The following is a 19,201-nucleotide window of genomic DNA, read 5'->3' as shown; positions in this document are numbered from 1 at the left end:
TTGCGGCGTATTGGGCTTGCGGAGAGTAGTCTGTGCGCTTGTGACGAGGGCTATCATGACATCGAGCACGTTGTCTGGGTATGCGCCGGGTATTTGGACGCCAGGTCTCAGTTAAAGGATTCCCTTCAGGCCCGAGGTAGACCACCCAATGTCCCAGTCCGAGATATGCTGGCAAATCGTGATTTCCCCTATATGTCCCTTATTTATACTTTCATAAAAACGATAAATATCCCAATTTAGCCCCTCTCTTTTTATTTCTCGTTTTTAGAAGTTTCCTCTTGCCGTATGGAACCGATAAGCTTCAGACTGCCACTATGTAACCGCCGTCGCCCTTATCACTACGGAATCTGAAGCGAGAGCGACTCGAGGTCCGAAGGATTCCCTTTGAAGGATTCCCCGCGGGTCCGAAGAATACCATCCGCCAATCCGACCTACTAGACTGAGGCGCAAATTTGTATCGCTGATCTCCCGTTTGCCCGAAAGTTGCAAGTTTTGCTCTTCTCTACCGGTCACCATCTACGCCTTCTCTCCCCTGTCCTTGATACAACTACTTCTACACCGATTTTGGAAATGACCAAGCATAAGTATCCGATAAAAAATCAAATTTGTATTCCGTATTCCTAGTTTTAAGATAGTTATAATTTCTACTCTTTGTTAAAACTATTGTCCCCCATCTTGTAAATAGAATTGTATCCCTAGTTTTAAAACATCCGTGAAATTTTTCATAAATATTTGTTCCCCCTTTTGTGTACCAAACTATATTGTTAGTTTTAAGATAACTGTAAATATTTCCTAAAAAACTATTACTATTGAATTCCTTGTTTTAAAATTTTTCATAAAAAAAAAATCTTTTGCCCCCTCTCTTATATATAGATTTTTTTTTTTCTAGTCTTAAGATAGCTGTAAATTTTTTCTCTTTTATAAAAAAAATATTTCAACATTGTAACCTCCTAGTTTTAAGATATTCAAAATGTAAAAACAAAAGAATTCGGCACCGCCAAGCTAACGCAGTTGTGCCTATCAAATAAACGAAATGAATAAAAAAAAAAAAAGATGCAATTGCGTTCTTTATGTCCTCTTCACTTCGTTTTGGCGTTTTTCGCACGAAATTATGCACAATGTTTCTGTCAACATAATTCAAATTTCATTATAGTAGTGACCTATCGTGCCCCCAAGCCATTGTTTCATGTTGATGTTCATATTTTTTTCAAAAACAAAAATGCCGAAAAACCAATACAATACTCGTGTTCGGCTATAAATTGTTGCGTTTACTCACATTTTTTCATATTAATTAAATGTACTGTACTGAGGACGAGGGACAATGCGTTTTCGCAGAACAACACGCGCAAACCTAAACAACGCTGTAGCTAATACAGCTAATCAACGGTAACACCCGAAATGACAGTCGTCAACGATGTTCTCTACTGTGTATCTAGTTCACGCAGTACGAGCGATCTCTGCAACAACATAGCAAGGATAATGCCCTATACCTATTGTACCCGCACCCCTCTTTGACCCCATTCTGCTCTACTATTAATTTTCAATAAAATAAGATCTGTAACATTAGTTGTATAATCAAGGTGACTCATTTCAAAGATAGTACCTTTGATATGTCACCTTTAAATAATAGATGATGAGGGACGTGGATGAAAATAGCTCTGTACATAGGTTCATCTATTTATTTATTTATTTATTTATTTCACTGACATTATGTAACGTAAGACAAAGTCTTTTCAAATATGTATGGATATACGGAGAACCAAAAATCCGAATACGTAATTGCTTTACTACAGGGTGCTTACATATCAAATGATACGATGTTCCGTAATCGGATTCACAAAGAACACATGAATAATACTTAGCGCGCTGAATAGTAGCCATGTGATAATTGAGTTTGCAATGTCCAGAATACTGCAGTTGAACAGTTGAAAAAATGCAACAAATTCTTTGACATTTTCGGACTCACATCCAGCAGAAAATTCTTTATTTGAACGCAAGTTTGCAAGCTACGCCAATGGTTGGCATGTTCGGATTCAGCCCAAGAGAGAATCTTGTGCTTCTTTATCCGACTTATCGACTTAGAACTGGTATTGGACCAACGCAGTCAGTCGCAGCGCCAGCTCTAGCCAATTCGCCCGCCCCTTCATTTCCAGTAATACCGGAATAACCTGGTACCCATAGAAGGTAGATAGCATTTGTAATGCTAAGTTCTTTGATTTGAGTTCGACATGCGATTACTAATTTCGATCTCGAATCTGCCGAACTAAGTGCTTTCAGGGCAGCCTGGCTGTAAGCGAAAATAGATTCTTTCACCGCAAATTTCCCTGTTGAAGTGCTGATTGTACGCCACAAAGAATCGCAAAGATTTCAGCTTGGAATACGGTACAGTATCTAGCAAGCGAATGAGATTGGTTTAATCTCATTTCATGACAATAGACACCAGCACCGGCTCGGCCCTCCAACAAAGAACCGTCAGCAAAACAATCTACGTATTCTTCAAGTTGTCGCTCGATCCAGCCAGACAGCCATTCCTCGTGAAGAGGAATTGTCACATTGAAAGTTTTAAAAGGAAAACTACGTGTGAGTGTAAGGTCGCTGGGAGCAAGTGTATACTCATCCCAAGTAACCATATGGGGCCACAGTCTTGTGTGGTTAGTTGCACGATCTGTTGGGTTACTCTTCCAGAGCCCAATAACCTTAAGACGGAATGTACAAGAAAGTGCTTCTTGTTTCAGGAACACATGTAGTGGTTTCATGTTCAAGAGTGCCTCTAGAGCGCACTAGTCATCGCCATCAAAACTATCCTCTGAAGATGGTTTGATTGGATTGCCAGGACTTCACCCTTCTGCCACCGAACAAGGCATCCATGTGCCAGTATTGGTCTAACAATTGTGTAGATCCACTGAATGTACTTGGGTTTGAGTCCCTAAGATTTGCCGAAAGACCTATATCTATATTGGCCGAAGGCCATGCAAGCTTTCTTGATCCTGAAATGGATATGCGCTGTCCAATTACGTTTTGAGTCAAGAATTACCCCAACTTATTTAACTTGATCTGCGATAATAATTTCAGAGTCAAAGAACTGCAATAGACGAGCTCCGGTTGTAATCCTTCGTTACGTGAAAAGCACCATTTTTTTATTTTGTTTATTTGATACGGCTCATAGCGGTAGCTTAACGGAGCTGTGGATCTTTTATGTGTTTACAATATGTAAAAAATAAAAATAAAACAAATATTATTGAATTTCCGTTGGATCTCGTGCGCGCAACTTTTTATTGCGAGCGGAGACCTTCTTTCGCGGCTCGCCTACTGCGTCATGGGGACCATTTAATTCTCTCCAGTCCTCCACATCAAGGTCATCATCGTTAAAAGTGCCTTGGTGCTCGCGACCAGATGTTCTTTCCTGCTTCTTGCACTTACGGGTGACCAATGTAAATCCGTCGTAATTGCTATTATCTTCATCACCGATGTTGCTTACAGTGGTTTCTGGGGTGTTGGATGCTGCTTTGGCAGTTGTCAATATGGACTGAACAGCTGCCACAAATTTGGCAACCGTTTGTGGTTCAGGTAAACTCTTTTTTGGGTTGGTTTACCGTGGATTCGTTGGCAATCGGTAGAGATGCATTCTCCTCTGTATCTTCCGCGCAACGTTGTCCGTGGTGTGCTGTTTGATTACAATACTTGCACGTGGGAGTTTGCCCCTCATGGGTGCATAACGTAGTTTGATTAATAGTAGCTTCGTGGGTTTTGAGTTTTATAGTCAAGTGGGAGGGGATAGGTTTTTCGATCCGCATCCTCACCACAAAAACACCGTTAGATGTACCCGGAAAGAAATTTCTACTTCGCCGTATTGCGACATGTATTTTGCGATTAGATCAGGAGGGGTACGTGGTGATAGGTCATGTAACTTTACATCTACATAGTCTTTTTCTATATACACGGGAATCTTAATTCCAACTTTATCACTTTGAGCCACGTGCTTTAAGTTGTTCTGCAAAACGAAACATTCGGCTTGTGCTAACGTGTTGAATGATATGAGCACGACATTACGAAGATGATGATACTGTAGATACATAACCTCCTTGAGCTTAAGCTGCATCTTCACCTTCAGCAGGTATTCCACTTCACAAAAACTCAATCTTACTGAACAGAATTTATAGTCAACGACCGCTGCGTTGGGTCGGAACAGATTTTTCGTTAACTTTACTCATGATGGCAAGAATAAATTAAAAGTTTCCTTTGTTCTCGAGACAATGCACACTAGATCGAGAGGTTGCTAGTTTTTGTTCACTTGGTTCGAAAATATACGTCTGACTTGGGCAGAAGTAGAAAGTAGACTGCGCAAAGCACCCTTGATGTTTTATTTGGAACAATATGAAGACACCATGGCTCAACAACACATAAGGCTTGTTGTATAAAATCAAAAAGTGTGTTAATGCAAATACCGGCGATCATTATATGATAATCATCGGCGAAACCATACGTCGGAAACCCAAGCTCATTAAATTTCCTCAACAAGCCATCGGCCAAAGGGGTTCCCCAGAAGTGGTAACAGCACACCACCTTAAAGCCATTCGCAGACACTCAGTTTCCTTATCTCTACTTGTCTTAACGATGAGCACAGATGTCGGTTGCTAAGCATTGCGTGTATCCAGTTCGTGATATATGAAGGTACTCCATAACCTCGTGCTGCTGCTTCAAAAATGGATTCGAAAGACACGTTGTCAAAAGCACCTTCAATGTCGAGAAAAACTCCTCAACTTGATTATTTCGAGCCAGCTTAAATGCCCCCGACCCGTCCCCGCGTGTACGATTCCAAGCTCTTCTACTTAACCTTTTGCATCGAACAAGTTCGGTAATCCACCAAGGTGTTCCTCTCGAAGCAGACAAGCCTCTTGGTATGCTGCTACTATGAGTGAGCTTGTTTTATCCACGACCTCATCCAAGTCACCTGAAGATTCAATCGTCGGAAGATACCCAGGAAACCTAGTCGCCAAGACCTCTTTGTAGAGGTCCCAGTTCATAGATTTGGGTTTACGATATGTGACGATATCTAGTGAGACGTTTAAATGATCAAAAACGATGTAATTATGATCAGACAACGACGATTCGAGCTCGTTTGGTACGAGCCAGTTTGCCAACTCATGCATAATCCCGCCAGAGCAGAGAGTACATCTAACACCTCTTCTCTGTCAGCTCGTGCAAATGTTGGGCGGTTTCCTGCATTAAGAATGTGCAGATTTGAACTACTTAAGTATTCCATTAATTCGATGCCTGTCAAATTGATATCTGAGTTGCCCCAAATTATGTGGTGGGCATTTGCATCTCTGCCGATGATGAGGGGGACCCCATTTCTACCACACTATGATACAACCCTTTTGAAATCATCAGAAGGTGATGGTTCATTATGCGGCAAATATGCCGAACAATAGACGTATTTCTTGTCTACGTTTTCAACAGTTATATTTACCGTGGCAGCACAAATATCGCGAGTTGTGAGGTCGGATATATTGGTGCACGTTTACCGACTGATTAGTGCCAACATTGTGTGTAATTTTCAGTAATTTTCAAAAAGGGGTTCCAATATTGAAATGCAAGTCATAGTCACGACCAAATCGCATTAAACCAATTTGTGCATAAAAGCACAACACCTAACTTAGATAAAGTTGGATTTTTCTGATTTGGAATCAATTCAACAAAACAAAAAAAAAAACACTAGTAGCAATTTTATATTGTGTACTTTTTTTTTTTTTTTTTTCGAGAGTTGTCCTACTGGAGCTGTAGAGCTAGGTTCTCGGAAGGGCTCCCCGTCAGAATCACATACTACAATTTGCAGACGAGACAGGCAATGTCGCCCAATAAAACACTGCAATAGGCCAATTGTAGCGGGGCCGTGATTCTGAATGTGATATTCTTTGTACGGTTCAGGCATGTGCGGGCGTAGGGACTTGGAATCGCGTGTATCATCGCGAAGGGCTCGAATATTTGTACGTTAATGTGCTCGATCGCGTGTGCGTTTGTATGTCGCGTGTGCTAACGTGTAACTTCGCGTGCATAAATTCTATTTCATAACCGTGTGCCTTTCGCATATTCGCGTGTGTTCTAGAATGATCGCGCGCGGACCGTGAATCTGATACTTAATTTTTTGTGTACGGTTCAGATTCCAGAAGGAAGTGGGTTCTTCCATATCATTAGAGATCCCAATCATGTCGTCGTAGAACGCGTGGTCTAGTGGATATGAGCTTTATTTTTTTTTTTGAGTGGTCCAACTGAATGTATAGACCTAAATTGCTAGAATGAAGGTTAAAGATTTCCGGACGTGACCGATTCATGATCGCGCATTTGCGGGTTGGCGTTTGAGATCGCGTTTGTAACTTCGTAAGTACTAAAACGTTCACACAATTGCCGCAGTGTTATCAAGTTTACGCGATCGCAAGCATAGGTGTGCGTAGATGATCGCGAAGGGCTTAAGCGTTCGTATGTTGACGTGTTTGTCCCGTGTGCTCGCGTGTATGTGACTTCGCGTGTATAAATTCGATTTTGAAACCCTGCGGCGATTTATATATTCGCGGACCGTCATTCTGATCTTTAGTTTTCGGTGTACGGATCACATTCTGACAGGGAGAGAGTTACCTCATATCACTAGAGTTTCCGGTCATGTCGCCATGAAACGTTTTGTCTAGTGGATATGGTAGTTATTTTTCAATTTTATTATTTTTTTAATAATTAACAAGGACCTAGATTGTTTGTACCGAGAATAGATACTTCCGGACGATCCCGATTCATGATGGCGCGAGCGCGGGAGTTTGTAGGTTGACACTTGAGATCGTGTTGGTAAGTTTATGAGTGCTGAGATTTTCACCTTATCACCGGGGTGTAATCATGTTTGCGAGTTCGTAGGTTGCTTGGAAAATCGCGAGGGGCTCTAACGTTTGTGCGCTGACGTGATTTTGTAACGTGTGTTCTTGAATGGTTGCGCGAACCGTGAGTCTGATATTAAATTTTCAGTGCGCGGTTTGAATTCTGGCAGAGAGTGGGATCGTTTATATCGATAGGGTTCCCGGTCATGTCGCCATGAGACGTGTTGTCTAATAGGTATGGGCGTATTTTCTTAATTGGTCCAGCTGAAGGCATGGACCTAGGCTTCTAGGATCAAGGATAGACTTTCGGACGTGACCGATTCGTAATCGCGTGCACGATGGCATTTTTGTAGGTTCCCGCTGAGACCGCGTTTGAGAATGTGTGAGTGTTAAGACGTTCACTATCACCATCTTTGTTGACCCAGCTGAAGGCGGGTGTAGAATGGCAGTATAGGACTCGAAAAGAAGAAATAAAAGACAATATATGAGAGACGTAATAGATTAGATAGGTACAAGATACAGCTGAAGTTATAATCATCACATGAGACATACATTAGTACTTCAAACACTACTAATACTTGAATAGCCAATCACCACACATAGCACATCCTTTCTCAATTATCTATTTGTTACTGGTTGATTGTTGGTTATGAGCTGGTGAATAGAGGAAAGGTATAGAACAGACAAAAGGCTCATATCAGCCCTCCCGGCCTCCTCGACACACCACTATCGAGGCGTATTGTAATCAACATCTTGAAGCGGGCTTCTTATATAAATCAAATCCTCAGTAGTCATAATGTTTGGTGGATTATTAACATGAGAACTAATTAACCTCTAGTAGTAGAACTTGGTGCAAATAAAAACTAAAAAGAGCAAAGGTCCTTATATTTAGATAACTCTATTGAATATATTGTGGCTTGATGATGTTTACAATACCGTCAATCCCATCAACCTGCGAGAGGGTAGTAGCAATTTTATATTGTGTACTTGCATTCAAAACCTTTCAACCGGCACACTGAAAAGGCACAAAAAACCTTTCTCAACTGTAGCGTCTGGCATCAATCTTGCACAAGCGTTCACTAACATCATTCACATTCTGCCAGTGGTCATCCGAGTGGGCTAACAAAATCACCTCAATCTCGGTCCGTCAATCAGATTGCGATTTGTTGATGTTTGTTCGTGAGTTCAAATAGTGTATGTGAATATGTAGGGAGAGAGAGAGAGAGAGAGCGAATAGACTGTGCCTACAGGCAGACAGTCAGCTCTACCGGGCCACGTGTCTGTTCGAACTCGAGTTTGTTATTGTTTCTGATTCTGTTGTTCTGATGGAAGCAAACTTATACGCAAACACACACACACTTATTTCAAAATTCTCACATCCACTGCCCGTTCGGCTGAAAGACTGGCTGACTGACTGACTGCCGGCCGGACAGACTGGATGATGAAGAGCATTCCGTTTTTTTCTCCCGTTCGCTTCTTTGTTTTCTGATGCTGACCAGAACAAGAGGGGAGGTCTTCCTCATGATTACTCGCTACTCCCAGTGCCTGCAGTAGTACAACAACGTCGTACTACCTGCAGCAGTCGAAGCCGATTCCGCATCGATTTACCACATTGTCCGACTAACTGCCGCGGCTGTGTGGTTAGTGTGTATCTGCTTGAATCACGGAAACTGTTATTGCAGAAAACTTTTCCTGTTTGTTCAACTGCAATAAAAGGAAATAAGCTCCCCACATCCCTCAGAACCCTTTTCTGTGTGCCTTGGAGATAACTAGGTACTCTCGATACAAGTTGGTACACACCATCCAACAACAATGTCAAAGCCGAACAGGTTGAACCAACACAGAACGGGGTGATCTTGTTGCATGCACAAATTGGAACAATCAGCTACCGACGACGACAACAACGATGTATGAGTAGTGTTTTGCGCATCACACACCACATGTATCGAACCTGGATGACAAGCTGGGAATTGTGAATCGACCAGAAGCAGCTTTTGGACTCGGATGACGCTGGAAAGCTGTGTGGTGTACCCGTCCGTGAGTGAGTGAGTGAATAGGATTTGATATTCGATCCCACCTTCATATAGCAACTACTCCTCAGTCACTATCCCCGACACCGAACACCAGAACGAGAACGGTTATGAGTTGGCGGCCTCGGCACTGACTCTGGCACCGTTTCATGGCTGAGTAATTGTGCGATTTTTCGCACACGCTGCATGTTCCAGTGGTATGCATCGGGGTTTTTTGTTACCAACGTAGCGAAGGATTTTTTTTTCTATTTACGCGGAACTGATTCTGTTTCTCGAGGTAGGCTTCAGTTTCACCAGTTTGTCAGTCAGCCAGCTAGCTCTCTTTTTAGTTCTTTACCTGAAACCGGCGGTAAATTGTAGGCTGAATGAATGTTTCGATGAATGGCAGCAGCTGCGGCAACATAGAAACGTTTTTTTCCACATGTTTGAACGGGCACTCGTAAAGTTATTTGATTCTGTGTGTGTGTGTGTGTGTGTGTGTGTGTGTGTGGGGGGGGGGGGGGGGGAGTACCGGTGTCAACCAGCAAATATGGTAGAGCTTTCGTTGCACTTCAGAGAAGGAGTTTCTAGAGAGTGGAAAGGTTGTTTGAAAGGTGTGAATTGCGACACAGTAATATCTCCATTATATCGCGAATGACATGCTTTTAGGGGGATATATATTTGAAGCGTGAGGTATTCAAAACAAATAACTGAAAAAACAATTCAAGCGTAAATTTATAACCATTTGAACTAGAGAACGTTGAATATTTTTTTATCCTCGTCAATATGATGTTCGAGTAGTGAAAATGCGATTGATCTGACCTTTTCCATCCTACCTGACCCTTCCAACCGAAGTAAATAGTGGTATCAGTACTCAGACTACATTTTGCATGCACCAAGACCAGAATTTCACGTCCCAGTTCTGCAATCTGGCATCACAATTCTGAAAGATCTGACTAGGTTGCTGCTAAGGAAAAGTTCAATCCAACACGCAGTTATAGGCACCTTTTATCGTGCTACCAGCGGATGCCCAACCAGTACACATTATTTTGAAATGCCGTTTTCACTATTCAAGTTCAACATTAGATTATAAGTACAGCTCACTAAATTTTCGAGACGCTTTATTTTGCTTTCAGAATTTTGGGCGTAGTTGTGCGTGGATAATCTCGATTGCATATTCGCCTTTGCGTATCATGGTGAGGGGACCGAACATTTGTATGTAAACGTGTTTGATCACCTGGGTTTTTATGTCGCGTGTGATGTCATAATAAGGAACGCAATTGCCTCTGTTGAAGATGGCGCCAGTATACGATCGGCCTCTAAACAATTCAAGGTTCCGTTCGAAACATTCCGTGCTCGTGTGAAAGGAACGTGTTGGTCATCAATGAAAGCGTGTCACATATTTCGCCTGAGTTAACCATACAATTTAAGGTGTTGTTGAAGTAGATAATCGAAAAAACAAGATTGAAAAAAGAAGGAAAAGTCAATCCAAAAAAAAAAATGCTCCGAAGCGCAAACGTGATCGTTGCACAGCTGAGCAACCACGTGTGCCGGAATGCACACGAATGAGTTTACCAACGTGTCTCACGCCAAAGCGAATGCCTTTTTACCATGAGAACCGACTGCCGTTTCTAGTTGTCAATGATATGCTGTTGCTTTTGGTAGCAAAATTGACAGTATTGCGGCACTCGTGATTGCGTTGCAGTAGTTTTGCGCCTGAAATTGTAGCACTGGCTATTTCATGAACTTCAGTATAATTGTCATGAGTCAGGCTCTGCATCAGTTTGATTCTGCGCTTGTATATTATTAATAGGAAGGGATACAAAAAAAGCGTTTTCTTACCACAGTTGCAGATGCCTTGCCAACTAATTTTTTTGCAAATTTGCCCACAATAAATCTGTCAGAAATTTTTCGGCGAGCAGGAGTCTCGTGGATTTGTTTGAAATCGGCTTTCGTCGAGTTTTGTTTGCTGTTAGTAATGCAGCTTATACGAGCTTGGGTTCTGGCCACCATTTGATGGTTAAGCTTCCAGTTGGGTTGTTTACTATACTCAGTAACATTTTTAACTTTTTTTGAAGATAGACTTATTACACTGCACAGCGGCTAGCCTTCAGTTTTTTCGCCAAATAATAATACAGAGAAACAGAGCGTCTTCTCCGCTGATTCGTAGAAAAAACGATCATATCCTGCGTCAGATCACACGTCATTCCCAGAACTCTTTCCCACTGTTCATCTTTGTTACTCTTGATTGATACTGACTACAAGACCCCGCAGGACATCGGAACAGCTGCTCACCCAGTTTATCATGATAAATACGGCGGGCGTATAAACGGTTTTTACCCGCGATATTCAAGTTCTCCTGGCGTACGAACGCTGTCGTAGTTATCGTCCATGTAGGTTTTGTTCACAATGGCAATTACTGCTTCTACAAACTGGATAATACTCTTACGCATTTGTCTCCATGACGTGTTGAGCGGGACAAAAACGGGCAATTTACTACAAAGGTTATGACATCGTCAGACGTTTGATATGAATTTGTACAATTCGCCAAATTCGCAAATTACAGAGAAATGCTACGATAGAAAACCTAACGCTTTTAGCTACTGAACAGTCATTATTTAGCTTTCTTGGAAGAGACACTACACTACGTGCAGCGAAATATGCCAAGCTCTTGCAGGTTACAATCCCGACAAGTTTTTCTATCGTTAGTTTGTGTGCCTTTTATATCTAAACATAGTCCCAGATCTTCTGGTGAATATTATCTACTGTCTACGGCAAACTACGTTCATAGGCTCTTTATTTATATTTTTTTAGAGAACCATTGGCAGACTTTCGGGAATGTAAACATCATGGAACTTCCACAGAAAGGCTAAATCTCTCAATAGTTGTACGTCTTGTCGCCGCATTCGGAATTTTTCTCATTCGTTTCCTTCTGGGCTTTGCATTCACTAATGATTTACGAAATGTTGGGCTTTTGTTCGGTTTATGCTCAACCCTGAACACTGCGTACCACGATTGGATCTTCAAGTTAAACAATACGACTTTCCAGAAAATTTCGCAGCCCGATCAACACGCTTATGCTTCAGAATTCACTAAAATAGGAGAAATGACTACGCAATTCTTTGCAAGATAATCTGTTTTGATAGGTTTAGATCGTCGTTGGTATGCGTCGTTTTTAGAACGTAACGTTACAGCTAACCTCTCACTGCGAGCTTAATGTTTACCTAGTTCCTTCGCATCGCACAATCAATCGAAGTCTACTGCAATTTCAAGATTGCACTACGACAAACCCAGTGGAACAGTCCTACTGGAACAATTCTAAAATGTACAGCCTTCTGCAATCGGTCATGCGTGTCACAAGTTCATCGATTATCGTCTAGTGTAGCCTTTTGATCAAATTGACAAGTCACAGGCGGAGCTTATTTTCTAACCTTGGCCTTGTATTTGCTAGTCTCACACTGATTTGAGTGTACCCCTGCTTAATGTTGAATTTTGCTTCCAGTTCCAGCGTAGTCTCTTCTATCGAGCACTCCTCCAGCTAGCTGCGCGCTGGCAAAGTCGCTAGAATTGATAGGTTTAGCCTACCGGATTTTTTTTCGGTATTTCATCACTTCAGTGTGTTATTTTAAACTAAGGAGCACTTAAACAATGCTATTTTTAATTTTCCTTCTGAGATCTTATTAACATCGATCGGTGTTCATGATTGATCTCTGTGATCGACAGCACACTATCTGCTCGTACTCGTTTTTGCACTAAACCTCACATTTGTAGCACATCTTTCGCAGCAATTTCTTTTAAAATTCAGTTTCCCAAATTTGGCAACACTGATCTATTCTCGAGGAGGAAAAGGATAAGCTTAGTTCGACGATTTACTCATTTTATTAAAACATTGAAATTTTGAGCGAGCGACCGTGAATTTTTTTCACGGTGTTCATCATAACTCGCAACAGAATCTTCTGAAATGAAAAAATAAAATACGTTAATTCAAGGAGGATTCAATTTTTGTCGGAAGACCTACCATCAAAATTCAGTTTGAGAAAAAAAATCCTGTACGTCCCGTTACTCACAGAATACAGATGAACGAGAAAAATTGTGTCTTTTGTGTTAACTTCCCACAACTGCGTTTGACAAGTTGATTTGTCCGAAATTTTCCTACAAAGCGTTTCTAACAGTTGGTTTTCGCACCTCAATCACGAGTTAGTCGAGAAATTTCACATTGCGATATGGAAAATGACTTAATAAGCTAACATTCTGTATCACCTTAATACAACCTTTACCAGCGATAGAGTTCAAGTACAAAGTCGATACCTAGAAGCTCGAAATACTCGTTCGCTAGAACTTCACAATCAACTTTCAAATGCAGCTCAATTCTCAACATGCAATTTTAGTCCGACGTTGGATCACGTGGTCGATTCGCGCGCAACCCACGGAGACCCAACTCAAACGAAAAGGGTACATGTGCAGACCGACCAATTAATGACTGATTAAGCCGATGAAGGCAGTTAATTATCGCCTTCTAGCTACGCTAGAAGAAGGTTACCGACCTGAATGAACTGCCAGTTGATCCCGCCGCTACCGCTGCCGGAATCTAGTCAGTGTCAAGCTTCTACTGATCCGTGCACCAAGAAGACAGTCTACTAACCGGAGTGCGCGCTTGTGTTTGCTTACTGCTCCACGCAGCGTTCCTTGTTCATTGGTTTACTGTGCAGTTTTATTTATGTATATTCCGAATGCCGCCCGCCGACTTGTTTATTTGCCTTTCACGCACATTTAATTAACTGCTTCACAATTTGTTGCTCTTCTCTCAAATTACTAGCTTCTTCACTTGACTGGGGAGCGCACTCTTGATTAAATCAATTTGAATTTCCCTCTTATTTTCGATTATTTTTCTTTCTTTCATACCAAGGCAGCACACAATAAACACTTTCCTTTCTTCTCTCTTCCACTTGATTGGTGATTATTTTTCTGCTGGCCTATTCGCCCTGTTTACGCTTCACTGACCACTGGAGCAAACCCACCCAGAAACACAAACACACACACACATCGACAAACACTGCAACTAACTGGCCGAAGCTCGCGCGTGCCGCTATTACTACACTTCTTCACTGCTGCAGTTCCGCAATAACCGTATCAACTCACGACCATGTAATTTCATACCCCGATGTGCACGGGAATCCTTCTAACTGAGACGTGAAACACCCAGCACGGAAAAAATGGCCCCGAATCTTCCCCCGCAGCACACCAGCACTGCTATGCGACCGCCGTCGCCACCGCCGCCGATAGGGGCAAGTCAACCGAGTAAATTTTTTATGTAATGCGCTTTTACTGGCGCATAGGTAGATGCTAGCTAACTTTGGCTGGCTAGTGCCAGTAGGCTGAATTGGCCTTTCGGGTCAGCGCTGTAGTGTATGCATGTTGAATTTAAAACACAACACTGACGACGAGGACCGACGAGGATGACGATGATGATGATGATGGCTATCGACTTTTTGCCCGTGTTTCCCTTTTCTGTTTACTGTTTCTTCGCCGAATGAGTTCTGCTAAAACGTATCACATCACAGGGCTTTTTACGATCGCCAAGAAACCGGTCCCGAACCACGGCTGTATGGGTTTTCTTACACCAGGTCTCGGCTCGGTGATTCTGTTTCGAATACAACACAGCAGAATCGATCTTCTGGAGAAACGCAGCCTCTCTACCGCGAGGCAATTCTTCACCTACCTTCCGCTGGGTTAACCGCAATATTTTTTAAGCACCGTGCGCTAAAATCACAAACTAGAACACGTAGGGCTTGTTGAATGGCGGGGCCATTCGATTACTCACTATTGTCCATCGAGAGGACACATACCACGGACTTCGTTCCGTGTTTTATGTTTTTCCCCGACACGAAACTTTGTATTGTTGTTTACATCACGGAACGCAAAACGGTATCCATTTTTTGCCTTCGGTGCACGATCGGATCGTTGCTTCTTTCTATCCAGCCAGAGTGCTTTCGAAAACAACTTTTATTTTATGCCTATTCTTATTCCCTGCTCGGTCTGCTGCCTACGTATCTACACTGGCGGCCCGACACCACCAACACCACCATCGAACACACTTTGCTTTACTTGCACTCGTTCGTTCGCTAGAGTGGGCAGCACACAACAGCGAGGAAAAAACGGTATTTCCAGTGAAATTTGTGCAAATTTAGGCCGGTTCTGCGAATCAAAAACCTAACAACGCCCGAATCTGGATCGCCAACGATCAAGCACTAGTTTTTTTCTGATTCCACTACGCACTACATGTGCACAAAATCCATGATAATGCACTGCACTCCACACTGGTGTGAATGTGATCTTGCGTGACGGTACGGTGTGGAAGAAAAAAATGATGTAAACTCTTCTTTGACGGTACACAATCCTATCGCGTTCGAGTCTGAATCACCCGACGTCCCGAATGAAACTGGAGAACGTTTCGTTCGTCGCAGCAGAACACGTAGCGCAAGGCACTCACGTTACGGCGTTACGATTCTCTCGCTCGCTCGCTCGCGCGCGCCATTGCAATCGAAGCGAGTTAGTCTCTCTTTTGCTACCCACAGGCGGGAGCTGTGAGTGTTCTGAATGTCAACAAAAGTCAGTCCACGCGCGTTTGATTTTGCTCCATCAGCAGCGTGTTTGTTTCGGTTGTTTGGCTGTTGGTTGGATTTTGATTCACTCGCGCTCACTGTAGTTCTGTAACCACTCAGTACGGCGTGAATTCGGATGATTTTGAGTGCGTTGGCTTTGTCATATTCGCATATGTGTCCCATTTTATTTTTAGCTGAATTTTCGTGATGCATTATTGTTCGTGCTGTTTGAAAACACGCCTTAGACGGCGCCGATGGTTGGGTGGTAAGCGTGACCGCCACCCACCCCAGTTGGTCTGGGTTCAATCCCAGTCGAGGTCGTTGAGATTTTTCAGAGGTGAGGAAAATCTGTGGTCACGCCTTCCTTCGGAAGGGAAGTAAAGCCGTTGGTCCCCGGTCCATGAGTTGATGGGTCGATATCCAATCCAGATAGTGGGAGTGTCACCTCTCTGGCGTCGGTATTTGGCCTCGTAGCGGAAATAAGCCGACGGAAAATAAACAGAATTGGAAGAAGAAAACACGCCTTTTGCAATGCTGATGTATCCTATAAGCGGCCCCTACACGAGCAGAAAGATTGACAATAAACCAATTATTGATCAATATATTGTGTAATGTCATTTTGAAAATATTGATTCTGTAGAATTCAAATGGGATTGACGTATTGACGCAGTCTTGTCAATATTTTTATTGGCAATATTCTTGTCCCGTGTAGGGTTCGCTATACGGGCTGTTCCATTTAACATCTCTGACTAAAACAGATCGATCGCAATGCCGAGATGCAGTTCTATTTTCCGAGAATTTATTTGGGACATTTAGAACAGTTCGACTATTCTGTTTTAAATTTTGCTTAATTTTAAACACGAATAGGTTAGTGGCGATTGATAAACGTGATAACCAATAACAGAATCGAGCAAACAGTCTAAGGGCCGATTTCTTCACCCTTGCTTATCTTTTAAACCATGTTTACCGATGCGATTAAACCTGGCTTAAGCGTTAAGCGAGGGTAAAGAAATCGGGCCTAAGTGTATTTTCGACAGTTCCAAATTGTACTAGTTGAAACAGCCTAACAGTTCGGGTTACTGGGTATAGTAGAACTCTACTGGCGCTTTGGACAGCAAATTGATAGAAATCAACCCAGTAAAACAATTTTGTTGTTTAATTCTTCATACGAAGAAAATAGAATGTCAAAAAAGGTTAATTCACTATGCAAAATTCTAAGATCGTGACGGGGAAAAATTGCGTAAGCAAAATTTAAAGAAGACTGAATTAGCCAGTAATTTGAGAATTCAATTTGATGAATTGCCAATACAACTTGTTTTTACATCTAGATTTTTGCGGGGTAGAATCCACTTTTTTGATGACACAGGCTTGAAGGGTACATTCGCAACACCTTAGAATTGTCGGTGTAAGGTGAGCGCTCGATTTATCGACATTGATCTGCATTCCATTCAGCGAGCACCACTCCTCAATATTAACTAAATCCTCTTGTAGCACTGCTGTATCGAATCTCGTAATAATTAAACGACAGTTTTTCAGATCATCAGCGTACAGCAATTTTTCAGACTTGATACGGGTGCAAAGATCGTTGATGAATAAGATAAAGATTAGTGACCTCTTTGAAAGACACCGGTTGGCGTTTCCAATACGATTGTGCATGTGGTGCCAATTTTAACAAAAACGGATTGTTCAGAAAGGTGATCTAGTAGCGACCTGGTTATCCAAGGAGGAAATCCTAGTCGGTACAGTTTCATAACAGAAATTTTTTCGCGGTACCTTGTGGAATACTTTAGCGAAATCAAAATATATTGCACCAATTTCCTGACGCTTTTCGACAGTACACGTCATCAAGTCCGAAATGGTCGAGCGTTTTGACGTAGGACTACGTCTTTGTTTTCGATATAGGGGTGCACGTTGCAAATTCTACAAAAATGGTATGTAACGAAAAGTGGTCCAATTTTAAACGCATATAATTCAGCCATCTCACGATAAATTTTCAAATTTTTTGCGCATATCGCCCCGAAATACTTCTAAGAATAGATTCCAATAGATAAACCCAAAGATTTTTGATATCATGGCATTAAAAATTTAAATAATGAACAAACTAGTCAAAATATCGCGCATTTACACGCAAAAGATAGCGCTTCCCTAGTCCAGCACGACAGATTTTTGTACCTAGCGCGCTACGCTTCTATGAATGACGTCATCATCGACTATTTAAACGGACGGATTTCGCCAGAGCAGCTCAGTTGCCTGTTGAACAGCAGGCGAAGCAGATCACTGCGCTGTGTGTTTCCACAGCCAGTGTAGCTGATTTAGAAGTCCGTTACACTGCCTGTGGAGGTACGCTACCCAGTGAATGCGAATGAGCTTGTCCGTATGCTATCTTTTGTGTTGTGCTCGTTTCCAGCACACTTTTATGTATAATTATTCGTACACAAAATAGTTTGTACATGCGAGCTCCATCTGCAAACACGGTTAACATAGTATCGTGGTATCAGTTGTCTCTTTCGCTCTATCCATCATTATCAGCGTTGATTCATTTTGCTTTGTGCTAATGTTTGAGGCGAATGCGTAGGTAGATAGATCTAATAAAATGCACAACGGAAGTTTATTATTTACGTTCGATCAATTCATAGATTCATTTCCCCATCACGTGGTTCATTTCCACTCAGCCTATAGTAGTATAATAGGTACATACTACAAAGCCTATTTATGAATGAATACACTGCCACTTGAAAAACCGTTGCAAAAACGCATCTTGTCCATATACAAAATTGTTTTCGATTCTTGTATATTTAAAGTTTCGATATATGATTAAGACCTTCTCTATATTTGTATGCGTACTCTAGGAAAGTTACAACAATGGCAAAATATAACTAGAATGCTTGGTCTATACATGAAATGTGATTACACTTGAGATCTTCTTAAATAAGTTTAATCGGATTCGATCACCTACTACAAATGAAATGACCTGATAACCAAGAAGGTTTTGTTCAATATGTAATATTCGATGTTGATTGGTTGTGATTACACCATAAGTAAGAAATATGTTTGATTTATTATTACTATCAATGTACTAAGAAAATAAATATTTTACATTAAGGTTGGACAGAGAAAGGGTAAAATTCGCAAACGAAAAAAGCAGTTTTTTCCACACCGTATGTCAGATCTTCATAAAAATCAATCAGCAGTACTGTAACAACATTCTACATACGCTGATTGATTTTATGAAGATCTGACATACGGTGTGGAAAAAACTGCTTTTTTCGTTTGCCAATTTTTGCGCATTCTCTGTCTAACCTTAAGTAGTATAGTCCTACGTCTACAGCTCGTGCAACCCCATAGGGCTGCCCCTTGTAGTTTTTTAACCCGTGCTGGCGTTCGTTAATGTTAGAATATGCAGCACACACCTCATTGTAAACAAACTTTGGAGTATTTGGCCAGACAATTGGTCGGTGTTAAGTCAGACCGGACTAAGTGAGATAATATTGATTTCGAGAAAAACGAGTTTATAGTTTGAATCGTAACATCCTTTACGTTATAATTTGAATTGAATTTTTGCCGTAATTCTAGCTTATTGTAACATTTTTCAAATTTGGTGAAGGTCGAATGTAGCTGTAGAAATTCTTTATCCAGTTATCTCATTTTTTAAGATTTTGGCGACTTAGTTCGGTCTAATTTAACATCGACCAATTGAGAAGCGAGTCTTATGGAAAGGAACTATAGCTGC

General features: G+C 41.7%; 1 protein-coding gene across 2 annotated transcripts in view; it reads right to left on the bottom strand.

Annotated features, from left to right (window-relative positions):
* Positions 1-15,294, bottom strand: part of LOC131677313 (uncharacterized) — a 456,877-nt gene extending 441,583 nt beyond the window's left edge. For both annotated transcript variants that reach the window (XM_058957049.1, XM_058957047.1), the window contains exon 1: positions 13,414-15,294. The gene's annotated coding sequence lies outside the window, so the exon portion shown is untranslated. The remainder of the gene's footprint in view (positions 1-13,413) is intronic.
* Positions 15,295-19,201: the final 3,907 nt, after the last annotated feature.

The sequence above is a fragment of the Topomyia yanbarensis genome, chromosome 1, assembly GCF_030247195.1.
Source record: "Topomyia yanbarensis strain Yona2022 chromosome 1, ASM3024719v1, whole genome shotgun sequence".
Taxonomy (NCBI): Eukaryota; Metazoa; Arthropoda; class Insecta; order Diptera; family Culicidae; genus Topomyia; species Topomyia yanbarensis.
The sequence above is the reverse complement of the archived record's forward strand: the minus strand, read 5'-3'. Positions and strand labels throughout refer to the sequence as shown.